Source organism: Macrobrachium rosenbergii, chromosome 42 (assembly GCF_040412425.1).
Source record: "Macrobrachium rosenbergii isolate ZJJX-2024 chromosome 42, ASM4041242v1, whole genome shotgun sequence".
Lineage (NCBI taxonomy): Eukaryota > Metazoa > Arthropoda > Malacostraca > Decapoda > Palaemonidae > Macrobrachium > Macrobrachium rosenbergii.
In genome coordinates this window covers 22,508,122-22,524,238 of record NC_089782.1, presented here as the reverse complement: position 1 = coordinate 22,524,238, position 16,117 = coordinate 22,508,122, and the positions used below count along the sequence as shown (strand labels likewise).

Below are 16,117 nucleotides of genomic sequence, written 5' to 3'. Positions count from 1 at the left end.
TAATACTATTCTCCTGGCATTATAACAAATTTTTATCAGTTTATTGATTTACTAATTTACGTTGTCCTTTTTTTAATGAGTGAGGTTTCTTCTTCTTTCTGAATTTCGCTTTGCCTTCTCTTACTTCCTAATGAGCACCATATTCTTTGTTCCATATGAATAGGTTTCATCCTCGGAATAATAATAATAATAATAATAATAATAATAATAATAATAATAATAATAATAATAATAATAATAATAATAATAATAATAATAATAATAGAGAAATAAATCACAGTTATATACTACATATGTCCATATATTTAAGAATAAATCTGTGCAGATAGCTGTACTGATTTAACCATACTGAAATATATGTACACATACGTAACTGTGGATTTGTTTCTCCATGAAGACTTGTGCTACTATGAGTATTTTCTAATAATAATAATAATAATAATAATAATAATAATAATAATAATAATAATAATAATAATAATGGGTTAGTTTAAAGAGTCCCAATTCTAAAATCTTGTAGGGCTCGACCGAATGTTTGTTCTTTTCTAAAATGATTGGCGAAACTTGGAGCGGGGTAAAGTGAAAGAAGTTGGACAACTACTGGGGGCGAGAATAGTCCTTAGGTCTCAAAGAAACAGTGACTAACGGAACTGACAGATGTAGCACTTTCGACGACTACAGAAACAGAATGTTTTAATGAAAAACGGAAAATCCGCCAATAGAGACAAGGCGTTCAGCTCAAGGGATAAGAAACGTGTCCACCATTTTTTCTTTCTTTTGCCAGAATTTTCCGAAAGCTTATGAAAGGTCAAAAGCAACGATGACGGATTCCTTTCCAGCGTTCTCGAAAGAGGATGACCCTATTTCAATATTACTGAGGGATTTGTTTTTAGTTCCAGTTTGACTTTTTTTTTTTTTGCAAGAATTCGACCCTGAGAGAGCCTCATGTTAAACTTTAAACTTAAACCCACAATATGGAGATGCAGAGTTTGTCTAAAACTTTTCAGTTCAAGTATCCACTGAAACGGAGGAGAACTTTATTTTAAACCGTTTAACTATTTGCTTGCTATGTGCACCTATGCCTTAAACTAACTATATTTGGCTATTTTTTCTAAATATGGCTATTTTTACCGCGGAATCTGGTGTGGCAAGTAAATAGCTCTTGACTTCCAAATGATTACGAGCACATTATGAAGTATTAATAATAATAATAATAATAATAATAATAATAATAATAATAATAATAATAATAATAATAATCTGGAAAAACTAGATGCCAAAGTAGCTCCAGGGCTCAGGCAGAAGAGCGTGCTATTAGAAACAGCGCACATAGTGAGAAAAGTGATGGACTCCTAAGGAGGCAGGATGCAACCCGGAATCCCACATTATAAAAACCACCCAGTCGAATAGGATGACTGTGATAGACAAAAAAATAATAAATAAATAAATAAAAAATAATTAATAAAAAAACAATAATAATAATAATAATAGACTAAATAGACAATAAGATATTTAGAGCATTATGAACTCACATTTTCGCACCTTTCTTGGTACTTGGTTCCTTTCTGTGATCTGCACCACTTACTCGGTTCCAACGATAAATTCCGATACAAACCTCTCGATCTGCGCCGCGTCATATCGCCCGTCAAACTCGTCCATAGCTGAATCTTATGCAAGAAATGTTTCATAACTCTACCTGCTGTATATTCATTTGAATCACAGCCCTCATAAATTGACAATCCGCGGCCGTACAGTCGAGAGGCAGCATTGCCACTATAATAATGTACATAATCTAAAGTAATAAAAGTCAAATCATATATATTAATGGCAGTCGAAAGTGTCCCAACCTGAGCATTCAATTCGCCATCAAGTTTTTAAACTTTAACCGACTGAGAAAGCGAAATAACGTCGGGGACATTTTTCCCGAAAGAAACGCCTCTGGAACAAGACCATACCCGCACGCCAGTCCTGGCACGTGTTAATAATTAAACGCTCTATAAAATACAGATAAATGGGAAAGTCTTCAGCGCTGACAGAGGCGACTGACCTCCCGGGGGAGACGACAAAACTAAAATCTGTCGCTGAGCTCTTCGAAGTCACAGGAAACGCTTTTGGATTTTGTTTGTCATTTTATTCAAACATTCAAAGGACGAAAAAGATTCACTATGGTGAAAGCCTTCCTTTTCTACACTCTCTCTCATTCTCTCTCTCTCTTCTCTCTCTTTCTCTCTCTCTCTTCTTGATTTCTCCATTTTTTTCTAGCAATCCTTTACTTGGACTGGTGCAATTCATCGGGCGTCTGAGTTTATTTCGAAGCTAGGTATGAGATTGATATGATTTTTTTTCCTAGATTATTATAGCGAATTTCCTATGGAAACATAAAAACTCAAATACACTGACAATTCCTGGAGAGAGAGAGAGAGAGAGAGAGAGAGAGAGAGAGAGAGAGAGAGAGAGAGAGAGAGAGAAGAGTTTAACGAGGAATCATATAAATGCTATTATATTGCGACATTTAGCGTTCTGTTTTCTACCTGAGCCAGAATAGAGAGACGTTCATTCAGAGATTTTGCCAACGAATCTAATGAACTAAACCATTAACATCTTTAGTCAATCATATTAGAACATTTCTTTTAGTGGCAAAAACTGAAGACGTTTTCTTCTATTTTTTAGCACCTCCATGTTGTAACTTTGAACCCAGTAGCCAGTATTTTTCAATTTGAAAAATTACAGTTACGAACATGCGAGACTACAATCCTGCCATGGCACTTACAGAGATAAAGGTTGACTGCTTTGTGCAAAGTTTAGTAGCATGGTGTTTAAAGATGTCGGCTAACATAACAACCACACACACACACACTCACACACATATAATATAATATATATATATATATATATATATATATATATATATATATATATATATATATATATATATATATATATATATATATATTAGTCAAAAATTTATGCTGGACATCTGAGCCGGGAAGAAAAATCACCTGAAAATCTGAAGATCGCAACGAAATCTCTTAAAAATCTTTTCCATCAGAATTAACTTAACCGGACAACATCTGTTCCCATCTAAAAAGAGTGAACTTAGAGGACCATATTTGCAAAATACCTCAGAGAATACAAGATGCACTTCTGCCGAGGCAAGACCGCCAGAAAACCAACCAGTCAATATGCGTCACAGGTTTGGGAGCAGAACTGCGAAGTCCGAAAAGTAGTCGCTGAACCATTTTGGAATATGCCGCCGCTTCTTCAACGAACCGGGGAGTTTCTCTGTCTCCATTCGACTGGGAAAACATAAGTTGCAGACCAAGAAAGCCGGTGGTCATCAACGATTTCAGTCAGTTTTGTGGAATGAAAATGTCACCAAATCTTCCAAGTGGCGATTCCCTTTCCAGACTGCAGTTTACAGGGCAGTTTTATTTACCTGGGGCCTTTTCAGTGCATTTAAAAGCATTTGCGTATAGAACGCATCCAAAGCACGATTTCCAATTTCTTTTAATAACAATTCTGCGCTGATGGAACTAGTCCTAACCCATCCTCCTTCCCAGTCGAGGGAGGTTTATTCAGGAGTATTCGATTCTTAAAACTTTCTTCAAATCACCATACCTATCTGTTCGAATGGAAAGAACTGATGAACAGTATAGTGACAAGATGATAATAGGCCTATTATAAGCCACTTTGTTACGTGGTATCCCTTCAGAGACAGAATAATAGGTTTACATAACTGTACAGCCGGCGTCGAAACCCGATTTGGCGAGCATGCTGGCATGGCAAAATGTTTTTTCTGACCATAATTTCGGCATCAGCAAATCCAATAATCAAATGCGAAATTTCAAGACGAATCAATTTTGACCCTCGAACCGAGCCCAGTTTTCCATTTCGGTGAATCTGGCCCCTATTAATCTAGTCCGAAACTTGACGGTCCTTAGAGGTCTGCGATCGAGTTATTCCATTAGTTTGTGGTCCTTGGCACGAGGCTTTTTCTTTACATCGGTTGGAGCACAAAGACATATCAAAGGTCATCTCCCACCGGATTCTCCGTTTGCTTTAGAATGGCCGAGTTTTATTTGACGATATGTGCGCGCGTGTTTTCCCCAATTAGTTTTTCAAAAGGTATATCACCGAGGTTTTTCTTTCCGGTTTCAATTCAACTGGTTTGCCAATTCTTTTCTTCGCCCGTTTCGTTGTAGATATGCGTATCTATTTGGGATCCTTTAACAAATTATTCTTTCCCATTAGTCTTAATTTTCTGGGATTTAATTTTTTTCTTTTTTTTGACAGCTGTAGGCTTTACAAGTGAAACTTGAAACATTCCATCAAATTGCAGACTATTACGCACCTCACGAAATTTTTGGAGAAAAGAGATTTACTTCTACATCACTCTTTCTCTACTTTTTTTTTAAACCACGAAACCGATATCTTTGGACGAATTGATATCAAGGCATTTTGCATTTTCCAGTGGCGCGTCTTTCAACGCTGAATCCCTTGCATTGTTTTTCATCATTCGCACGGGATAACATTTTAACTCGAACCTTTACATTCCATTTTCCCACCCACATTTTGTCTCTGGGATATTTCGTGATCTTGTTATTTTGAGAATTTCCCAATGTGCTGTGTGGAAAAGGTGTCAGATTTATGTATAAGCTGGAAACATTTCCAGATTTTTATATGAATGGCAAAACCTTGTCCGACTTATTCATGAACTGGGAAATTTTTCCAAGATTTATATTTGACCTGGGCATATTTCTGAAACATTGCCATGTGAATTGGAAGTGTATCAAGATTTATATGTGAACAGGTAACATTTTCACATTTGCACATGTAAGGTAAATCTACATATGAAATGTCAATCATGTTAGGTTTGGCTAAATTATTTCGATAATGAATAAAACGTGCATGAAGTGGGAAGTTCACTCTGAGAATATTCGCCCGAGGAATGGGTTTGGTCTTTCTCAGACTCGTTAACGACTTGGCCAAAAGTAATGACAGTGGCATCTGTAATGAAATAGACCGTGTTTCCGTTCAGTACTTGGACGGGTGAGCAGCAGCAAAAGCCAGGAATGACTGACACAAAAGCCTGGTGCTAATGGGAGTGAGACACAATGAGGTCTGTTATGCCAGAAAAATTGAATGAGTAGCAATCCTAATTTAGTAAATTTAGTAAATTTGGAGCCTAAGCCTGACAGAACAAAGCCATCAGTTGGCTAAGACAGAAAGGAGACGGTAGGTTAGACGGAAGAAAAGGAGAGAAATATATTGAGGGACCCAAGAATGGGGCAGGCCCATTAATTATTCCATGATTAATTATTGCTTCCTACTTTCCAAGCTTACTTAATCATTAACCGGTTGCTACTAACCCAGCCCTGAAAGGACAAAAGTTCAGGATGAAGGAATGCTTTTATCTTTTATTATTATTATTATTATTATTATTATTATTATTATTATTATTATTATTATTATTATTATTACATATTGCCCGGAGTTCGAATCTCCAGCCGGCTGATGAAGAATTAGGAGAATTTATTTACAGTGATAGAGAATTCCTTTCTCTCATAATGTTTTGGATTCTACAATAAGCTGAAGATCCGTTGCTTAAGTAACAACTGGTTCCTTAGCCACGTAAACAAGTCACCTTCAGGCCAGCCCTCTCCTGGGAGAGCTGTTAATCAGCTCAGTGGTCTGGTAAACCACACGATACTTAATATTATTGCTTAATTTTATTATTATTATTATTATTATTATTATTATTATCATCTGAGCACCAGTAGCTGTATAGCTCGGCTTCGACTGTCAGAAAACACTAGAAAACTCCCTAAGGAAAGAATGCTCATGTACTGAGGAAAGGAGAGAAACGAAGGCAGAGAGAGAGAGAGAGACAGAGAGGAAGAGGAAAAGAGTGAAAATGAACACACAATAATTGAGCTTTAACAATAAACGGGAACAACGAGACACACGAACAGCGATTGCACATAATAAGAAACGCAACATAACCAGATAAAGATTCTGATAACAGGAAGATAACAGGAAACCAGTCAATGCACTGCTTACGTAATGGCACCCTTCACTGACACGACAGCAACGCCAGGAAACCGAATAATCATTCATTTTCCGCTGATAAGACAAACATTTCTCACATGGGAATGCCAGACATCAGTGCAGACACGCTCGTGTTTTTATTCTGCAGTTTCTACCGATAAAAACCAGGCTGTTTTTTGTCCGCTTCCCTGCGATAAGGGCAGGATTAGAAGTGAGCAATAATAAAGTATAAGGCGTATCGGGTGGAGGAGGAGGGGGGGGGATTAGATGTTAAGATGAATCAGGAATTTTCACAGGAAATGTAATAATGATAATAATAATAAATATATATTTTACATCTATAAATATATATCTCTATCTATACGGCTGTGGATTTCTTCACCATTTGAGTGACTCATGCTATTGAGACTTTTATGAATAATAATAATAATAATAATAATAATAATAATAATAATAATAATAATAATAATAATAATAATAATAATAATAATAATAATAATAATAATAATAATAATTAGGTTATTAGGTAAGGAACTTCCCAGAGCACTGACAAATTGATATCACTGAAAGAAGAATCGTCAGCATGCCACATTTTTAGGTCAGAAACAATGATTTCTTCGTTAATAGTCAAGAGATGTTGCAGGGCTGTTGTGAAACACTTTTAGTAACCCAGAAATTATGAATGAACCTTGTCATGAGAGTTCAAACACACACGTCAGCCCCTAGTCGAGATTAAGTGCGAAACATCTATGAGTCTTCAAACAAGAATGCTATAAAACAAAAGTGGAATAATTTTGATAACTCTTTGCACACTAAAACTACCAGAATCATCAACCATTTGAGAAACCTCTAAAACGAACAGTTCAGTATTATGACCGCTAAATGTAAGCATGACTTTTCTCGATATGGATAAAATATAAATGTCAAAGATCTGGAAATTTTCACGATAAGGAAATATTCTGAAAAACCCACAAAGTTTTCCTACTTAATTTTCCGTCGTCTTATCCAATGAAATACATTAATCATTGCAAAAATGGCAACACCTTTTTGTGCTTTATCCATGTCCCGATCAAACACAGGATCTGAACTTGGGTCAGGGATTTGTGTGTTGACCCAGCAGGGCAGAATACAGAAGTTCCAGTCTACTTAAATAATAATGAACATTTTCTCTGTCAAAGACTTTACGAAGACTAATCACTATCTGCTAAGAAAGGTTAGATGGTCCCAGAGATGCAAGGTTTGCAACCTCTCTCTTCGTGAAAATAGATCTAAATATATCAGCTTAAGAGGAAATGGTGGCTAGACTAAAAAAAAAAAAAAAAAAAAATCTGAAACTTCCGCTGAAGAGAAATGACAGGTGAATCGATGTCGAGCTATTCAGTAACGTTATGAAATCTTTTACTTTTATGCTACCTCAAATCGTGTAATATTCGCTCGAGACTGGAAAAAAATAAGAAATTAATATACGAAAAATACCCTTTGTTCCTCCCTCGCATCAAAAAACAGAAAATGAGAGATTAAAAAATGAAAATAAGAGCGTAGGGTTGGAAAAAATATCCCCAGGGCGGGAAAAAAATGAAGTTAGAAAGTAGACAGCAATGATCAGGACCTGCTCGCGGTAAAAAAAAAAATAGTCGAGTGTGGGAGAGAAAAAGCCAGCAACTACATTGACAAGAAAAGGCAAGGAATAATTGAGGAATAGGCCGGCAGACTATTTCGTCAAGGACCCATGTCGACAAATGGGGGGTGTGTGATAACAGGTGGCAGGAGCGTTTGGATAATTCACGGCGGGGAGCCCACGGCTCGGGAGATGACAAGACCACCGCGCTGTTCCGATGGGCGACCACACCCCTCGACATTTCTTCTTTCTCCAGCCACAGCAAGGAAAAAAAATGATCTATCTTTCTCTCTCTCTCTCTCTCTCTCTCTCTCTCTCTCTCTCTTTAATGGGATCTTTTATGAACACTTTAAAGGTTTTTATTTATTTAAAAGAACATTTATCCCAATGGAAGGGGCAATTCTCTCAAGATGGCGGGTAGTTTTTTTTTATTTTTTTACGAAATTTTGCATTTTTACGACATATCTTGAGATAATTAATCTCAAAGGCAGTCAAAATTCTCTCTCTCTCTCTCTCTCTCTCTCTCTCTCTCTCTCTCTCTCTCTCTTTCTTTCCCCCTCTCTCTCTCTCTCTCTCTCTCTCTCTCTCTCTCTCTCTCTCTCTCTCTCTCTCTCTCTCTCTCTCTCTCGTAAGAAAATTTTCAGCTAATCTATACTAATCCCAAGAAAATTAATTTCAATGTAAGTCAAATTTAACTCAACATCAACATCTCGTCTCTGTCCTCTCCTCCAGCTCCTCGTCACAGCGCTCTTTGGCAGAAAAATGAAAATAAAAAAAAGAAAATATCAGCGCTATCAGATACGCAGCAAATATAGTCGCAATGAAGATACACTATGATCCTTCAGTTTTATGTCATTATTTTCATAAGCAATCTATGGCAGTCAAAAATAATATATTTCAGCCAAAAAATTCCTAATGTACCCCATAAAAATCTAGTTAGTTACAATTAATCTCTTACAACCACAGCTACAAACAACCTATTTCGGTCACAATCAATTAATTAGAGCCACAAACAATAGATTTCAGCCAATACCATTAATCCATTTCAGCCACAAACAACATATCATTGTCGCAGATAATCAGTTACATCCACAAACGAAAGATTACAAACAAACACATTTCTGTCACAACATAATTAATTACAGCCAAATCAATTCATTAGAGCCACAAACAATAGATTTCATCCATTACCATCAAATCATTACATCCACAAACAACCTATCATTGTCGCAGATCATCAATTACAGTACAAACACAGACAAAAGATTACAGACAAACTATTTTTGTCACAAACAAAATTACAGCCACAAACAACAGATCTCACCCAATACCATTAATCCATTTCAGCTACAAACAACATATCATTGTCGCAGATAATCAATTACATCCACAAACGAAAGATTACAGACAAACTATTTCTGTCACAAACAGTTAATTACAACCACAAACAATAGATTTCAGCCAATACCTACAATCCATTTCAGCCAAAAACAATCTATCATTGTCTCAGATAATCAATTACAACCACAAACAAAAGATTACAGACAAACTATTTCGGTTACAAACAATTAATTACACAAACAATACAGCCAACAATAGATTATCAACTACAGCCAAAACGAAAGATACAGACAAATACAATTAATTACGACATTTTCATCCAAAAACAATCTATCATTGTCTCAGATAATCAATTACAACCACAAAAAAGATTACAGACAAACTACTTCGGTCACAAACAATTACAGCCACAAACAATAGATTTCAGCCAGTACCCATCAACCCATTTCATCCAAAAACAATCTATCATTGTCTCAGATAATCAATTACAACCACAAACTAAAGATTACAGCCACAAACCGCATTTTGCAACCACAGCCAATCTATGGCAGCCCCATACATTACATGTCTTACAACCACTCAAAGCATATTATACTGCCACAAACAACCCAGCGGTCGCGTCATCTGTCTCGATTTACTGAAACGGGCAAATAATTCAGGAGGGACGAGACGACGACTGAATAAACTCTTAACCTCCAGTGACCAGCAACTTCTTCAATATTTACCCCACGAGAAAGACAAGTGAGAGTCGCAGTTGAAAAAAGAAAAGTCATCTCCCTAAATGTTTAAAACAAGCAGAGTTTTAAACGGCACTCCAGTCCCTGTCTCGTCAAACATGTTACGGAGAATTATTTCGGAAAAAGGAATTTCGGTCGGGTGAAAATTTGATTCGTTCTCACACTTTTACTTACACAAAAGCTGTTATCAACACAGATGGCGGCGCAGTCGGAATGTATCTTCTGCTCCCAAGGGTTAATTTATAATTGCATTTTAGCGTCAGGTGAATAATGTTCATTTAGGAGGTGCAAATGGGCCGTGAATTATTCATTCTGTAGTAAATGGTTTGCGTGATGGAGTCCCTCGCCTGTATTTGCGCTAGAGTGGTGTAATATCTTGATTTTCGAAAATATAAGAAATCTGGTAGAAAAAATATTACAAATAAAAGCTATTGCTTCAAGTGTTCCGATAATTGCAACGCCATTTTTCTAGATAAGTGTACAAGTATGAATATAATCGGAGATTTTTCTATAAATTTAGCAGGTTTTTAGGCAAGGAAAATCACTCAACAATAAACGTATCTCAATCGCACCAGCTAAATTTAAATTAAGTAATTATGACCGAGTACTTGCTTTAGCACACTCGCCTTGAACAATCATTTCCCTTAATCGGTTTGTCTCGACTTTGATATAAGATTTATTTTCACAAGTCAGTCCACTACAACACACAACCATCCCTGAAATTTCCAGCAAAACCAGGTTACCTAAAGCAAGCAACAACAGGTTACCAGGTAGGGGTCAGTGCACCTCGTGCGGTGCACTGTAGGCATTACTTAAGGTTCTTTGCAGCGTGCCTTCGGCCCCTAGCTGCAGGCCCTTTCGTTTCTTTTATTGTACCTCCTCTCATATTCTCTTTCTTCCATCTTACTTTCCACCCTCTCCTCACAACTGATTCATAGTGCAACTGCGAGGTTTTCCTCCTGTTACACCTTTCAAACCTTTTACTGTCAATTTCCTTTCCAGGGCTGAATGGCCTCATAGGTTCCAGTGCTTGGCCTCTGACCTAAATTCTATATTCGGTTCAGTTCAGTTCAGGTCAGCAGTTGAGTAAGACAGCTATTCCGCTCTAACGGTCGCGTAAAACCGGGCAATCTACCACTTCTCATCCATATGTATCCACCGCCAATTTTTAAATTCTCTCTTTAACCTCGTTTCCAGTTTACCTGGATTTCTATAATGAAATTTCTGTAAAGAGGCCGGTGGATATCCTCCCTCCTCTTCCCAGCGATTTCTTTTTCCTTGGGAAATTTGATATTCACATCAGTTCTCCTATAGATGTCGATTTACCATCTATCATCAAAGAGAGAGAGAGAGAGAGAGAGAGAGAGAGAGAGAGAGAGAGAGAGAGAGAGAGGGATCACAATAGCTTACGAAAACTCGCCATGTCCCACACGGCATTCAAATTCTAGCCAGTCCTTAAATTTTGTATGCCGCTGCCACCATATCACCAGTAGAGTGCTGTTGTCTGATTAAGCTGCTCCGTGGCTGAAGGGGATCTTTTGGTGGAAACTAACAGGACATCCGTTTTAATTTCAAGTTATCGGGACTACTTAGAGTTACAGCATCACCCCAGTCTTATGGACTTGTAAGTGGAAGTCAGAATCATTTGGACTTGTCTGAAGCTTGTATCGCACGTGTCAATTAAAACCACCAGAGCGTGAACATAGTTATGGAGTCACAGATATGAATTGCCGGTTGATCAGCTTTAGATAGATTTACCACTTTCTTTGTTTGGAATCGCAAATATGGGCTGTCGACTGTGAAGGAGTCTCTGCTTCTATAAAGGCCTGCATAAATGACTAAGCTTTGGAGGGATCTAAAAGAACTTAGTGACTAAAGGAAATGATAACAATCTAATGACCTTGCATTCGGTTGGGAACATTTTTGATCTTCTCGAAGAAGTTTGTTGGATGCTCTTGCAAGCGTAAAAAATATATCGCATTTTTAACTTACTGTATGATATAACGTCTATTTGACATCTTAAGTAACGAAATGAGAAAATAGCAAAAACTAACAAAATATAACGACAAAGGCTTATTGACAAAGCTTATACCTAACGTCAAGACCAAGAGAGACAAGGTCTGCTCACTTGCCCCCAAATCCGCCAAGTTGGCGGAGCTTTGTCTACCTCCTTATTGCGTCATCCGGTGAATTACCGTAATGAGCAGGTGCTTCTAAAATACGTCATCGCCTACGTAGTTACCCCAGGCGGGAGGCGACTCCGCTCAAATGGGTAGACCTTGTCTCTCTTGGCTTTGCCTACAGTTTGGTTGAAATCGGGATACGAACAGCCTCCATGGCAAGCAAAAGAAATTAAAAGAAACGCAAGTGCAAATGTAAAACAAAACTCATGGTGAGAAACATATCTGTTGATTGCCTTAGATCTTTACTCTGTCGACACGTTGCGATGCTAGGCTGCAAGGATTTGACGTCGAAGAACCTGAAAAGAGAGAAACCACCTGTAGATGATAATAGTAAAAAAAAAATTATAATGTCAGTTTACACATTAAAATAATTAAAATAAGTATTTGATTGGAATGCAACACACACTTGAATCCGGGAATATTTGAGATTTTAATTGGCTTACTTGTGTATATTTAGAGTAATTCTTATTTTGTGATGCTCTCTTGAAATGCTGAAGTGATTTGAGTTTTTAAAATATTCCCCCGGTTACTGAACTCTCTACGATAAATTCCTCTCTCTCTCTCTCTCTCTCTCTCTCTCTCTCTCTCTCTCTCTCTCTCTCTCTCTCTCTCAACGTTACTTTTTGAGGTAAACATTTTTCATATGATGACATCTTGTACTTTGAACATTAACATAAAGTACACAGTAATAAGTAGCACAAAAGCTAGGTTAATTAAACTTAATATAAATTCATGCATAATGCATCTCAGCAGAAAAGAGCGCAAAAATTGAAAACAAAGCGGTACTGCAAAGGTGTGGTTCCATTTTCCCAAGGAAGGGATTCCCCTCTTCCAACCCAAGCATCCCCCCCCCCCGAAGTCAAATAGTCAATGAATAAAACAGAAATTAAATAATTTTGAAAGTTATTTTATTGGGCCATTCAGTGCAAGTGTTTTAGCTTGATTCTAGGGTCACGTTTGCTTGACTCATATCCATAGCCTCAAATAGTACCGATATTATTTTATGTACTATTTTCTATTTCATTTTGCAGCCAAATAAGGCTACAGTCGGATGAAAAATCAATATTTCTTTACCAACCAACTTTAGCTTCATTAAATTCCCCGCCTTTTGCTGTCAGTGACAGTCCTCACTTCCATGGCCAATATTCCTTCGGGTTTCATGTCAAAATCACAAAATCAGATCTGCAGTGAAATAATACAGTCCCCTGACGAAAACTATCCGAAAAAGGACCACATGCAACAATCAAAGCGGATGCGTCACTCAAAACAAGGACTTCCAGACTTCAGAACTGTCTGCATTGAACAAGCCACTTTTTCGGCAAGATTACTTTCTCTCTCTCTCTCTCTCTCTCTCTCTCTCTCTCTCTCTCTCTCTCTCTCTCTCGATACGTGTCTCCTTTACCCCCTGGCAATTGCATGGCATCCAGGAGTTGTGGCAAAGTCATAAGTGAATGATGAAGATGTAGTGGCTGTCAGCGGCCATAATACACAGAAAACGACCTCCCTAGCACCGATACAGCCCCGTTGATAACAGTCGGGGCTTCAAATTTAACGGCAAAAGAACACAGACAGGTCGACATTCTGTCACTTGCGCAGAGGAGGGAGCGGTTCAGCAGGGTAGGATGGGGATGGGGGCGGGAGGTGAGGGAATAGGGAAGAACAGTAATGCGAGACTTTGGGTGAAGAGGGAAAACAGCTGTTGGGTTGGAAGAGTACTTGCATATTTACCATACTCTAGGGTAACGGCGTTGAGACTGCAATGCTTGAGCAATCTCCCAAATATACGCTAATGAGAGAGAGAGAGAGAGAGAGAGAGAGAGAGAGAGAGAGAGAGAAGTGAACTATGAACTAGCAATTTATACACAAGGTACAGTAACATTATGCGAAGGATTTATCATAAACAGAGAAAAAGATACCAAACGAGGTACTCTTCAGTCGTAGGAAATCTCTGAACATCTTATTCAGGGACATTCGATAGGGTGGGAACTCCTCCCACTTTCAGATGGCGTATAGGTTAAATCCTGTCGGAATCTACGAAGTTCACTGTCTGTGTGGATACGGATCGCTTGTAAATAAAATCATCTTCGGAGGAGTTATTAATTTGCCATTTATTCTGAAGTTGTCTTGATAAAAGTCTTTGTTTTTCACAGTTTCTAGCCATTAGTTTTTGGAATGGGATTTCTACGACAGTGGACACGCCTCAGAGGAGCCGTTGAATAGGTGCAAAGGTTACAGCCGCTGCAAACCACTTGCTTAACGACACAAGTTTACGAAGTAGAAGAAGACAAGTCCACACACTAAGTTATTACTGCTTTCTGACAACAGTCTCGATGTTTTGCAACTTGACAAAAGGATGACAACCATTCCAAAAAGCGAATCTGAAAGGTTTACAACTGAATCGACAGTTTATAGGCAAACAAAGCTGTCAAGTGGCGGACACAATTTCCACTTATTATTCTGGCTTTTTTAGTCCTATTGCCTCTTCCAGATAGACTCCTAAGGTTAACACATGTTTCACAAGTTACTGGAACTTGTAACAAACCTGAGTAGTCTTGTGCAGTTAGAACGCACGCAAAGCAGCTTCTATAAACCATTTTTAGAAATAATTCAAGGGGGAGAATCTAGTTTTAAAACTACACTCGAGAGGACTTTAGCAAATTATCCATTTGATAGAACGAAGGGGGGAGGGGTGTTACAACGGGTTACAGGGAGGATCGAGATCTAATAGAGCTAGAGAGAAAGCATTATTTTTTCACCAAATCAAGGGGATGATGTATACTCTACTGACATTCAAAAACCAAATGTACCGTTGGAAAGAGAGCGACCTGAAATAAGCTATTTTCCTTCAGTATGGTAATATTCACAATCACAATCCAGTTTTGAGTTTCTTCTCGATTTGAAGGTAGCTAAAGTGGCGCAGGCTCTTTACTGACATGAATGACTTGAGGTATGATACTTCATACATACGGTACATGCATAAATTAATAAAAAAAAAAAAGGGACCAGTTAAGTGGCTTTCAAAAAACTGAGAATACTAAACATAACAAACTTCAGTACTAAAAGGGTAACAAAGTATGAAAAAGTATTTTTGAAATGAAAACAAAGATGAACCCCTCGTATGGAGTTGCATAACATTGCAATCGCCGAAAGTAATGTAAAAAAAAAAAAAAAAAAAAGAGGGTGTCAGCTGTGACCTGTTATGATTGTTGAAAACGAAAAACATTCCTACAGCCACGGGAGATTTTGGAGGAGTTCAACTACGCCTCGTTCCGTAAAAAAAAAAAAACTCGTTTCAAAAAAAAAATAAAAGTCATAGTACGTGAATAATCTCAAACATTACGGGTTATACACGCACACAAGAGCTATTTCCGGGTAAACGAGGAAGGTTGACCGCAGATTTGACGTCCCTTACTTTTGTGTGGAAAACGGGTCGTTACTGAAACTTGCATCAAATATTACCAGTCTGGTGAAATCTGTAAGTGAGAAATCCATCTGAAAGTAAGTGAGGCTACCTTGAGTAGAAAGCAAAATAAAGCGTGTACTTTAGGATAGATTTACAATAGATATCAATATCGTTCTCAAGAATAATGACTGAGTCCTAAGCCAGTACTCCAAGGTTCATTTGATCTGGCAGCTATCGAAGATTTAAATATTTGCGTATGGTCTAACTGACGTTTAAATAAAAACGAAATGAAACAAGACCTTCTAGAGAAGGATAATTGTACCTCGCAAATGAAACTGTTCCTGACTCTTGCTGGCAACGTTTCTCATAAAGCAGGAATAGGAAGATCATTGAAGTTTTTTTTTTTTAAATAACGGTTAGTTTGACCTGCTCGATTATTGATGAAAATTTTACTAAAAAGAGAGGAACCGCTTTAAACCATAGATTACACTGTCGGAAAGACTAAAGACATACAAAAAAATTTTCGAATTGAGGAAGGTTGGATATTTTAATCAACAGATACACACGAAAAAATAAAGCTATTAGAACGAATTAGGTGATCTGAAGACGTTGGCAAAGCTCTGCGGAAGGAATTTGGAAAAGCAATCAATTCGATATATATATATATATATATATATATATATATATATATATATGTATATAGATAATATATATATATATATATATATATATATATATATATATATATATGTATATATATTATATGAAAGGTATTATCAAATTTAAG

General features: G+C 37.4%; 1 protein-coding gene across 1 annotated transcript in view; it reads right to left on the bottom strand.

Moving 5' to 3' along the window:
• The window catches only part of TFAM (mitochondrial transcription factor A), a 74,490-nt gene that overhangs the window by 28,491 nt on the left and 29,882 nt on the right, over nt 1-16,117 (bottom strand). The window contains exon 2 of the mRNA XM_067085717.1: nt 12,174-12,223. The gene's annotated coding sequence lies outside the window, so the exon portion shown is untranslated. The remainder of the gene's footprint in view (nt 1-12,173; nt 12,224-16,117) is intronic.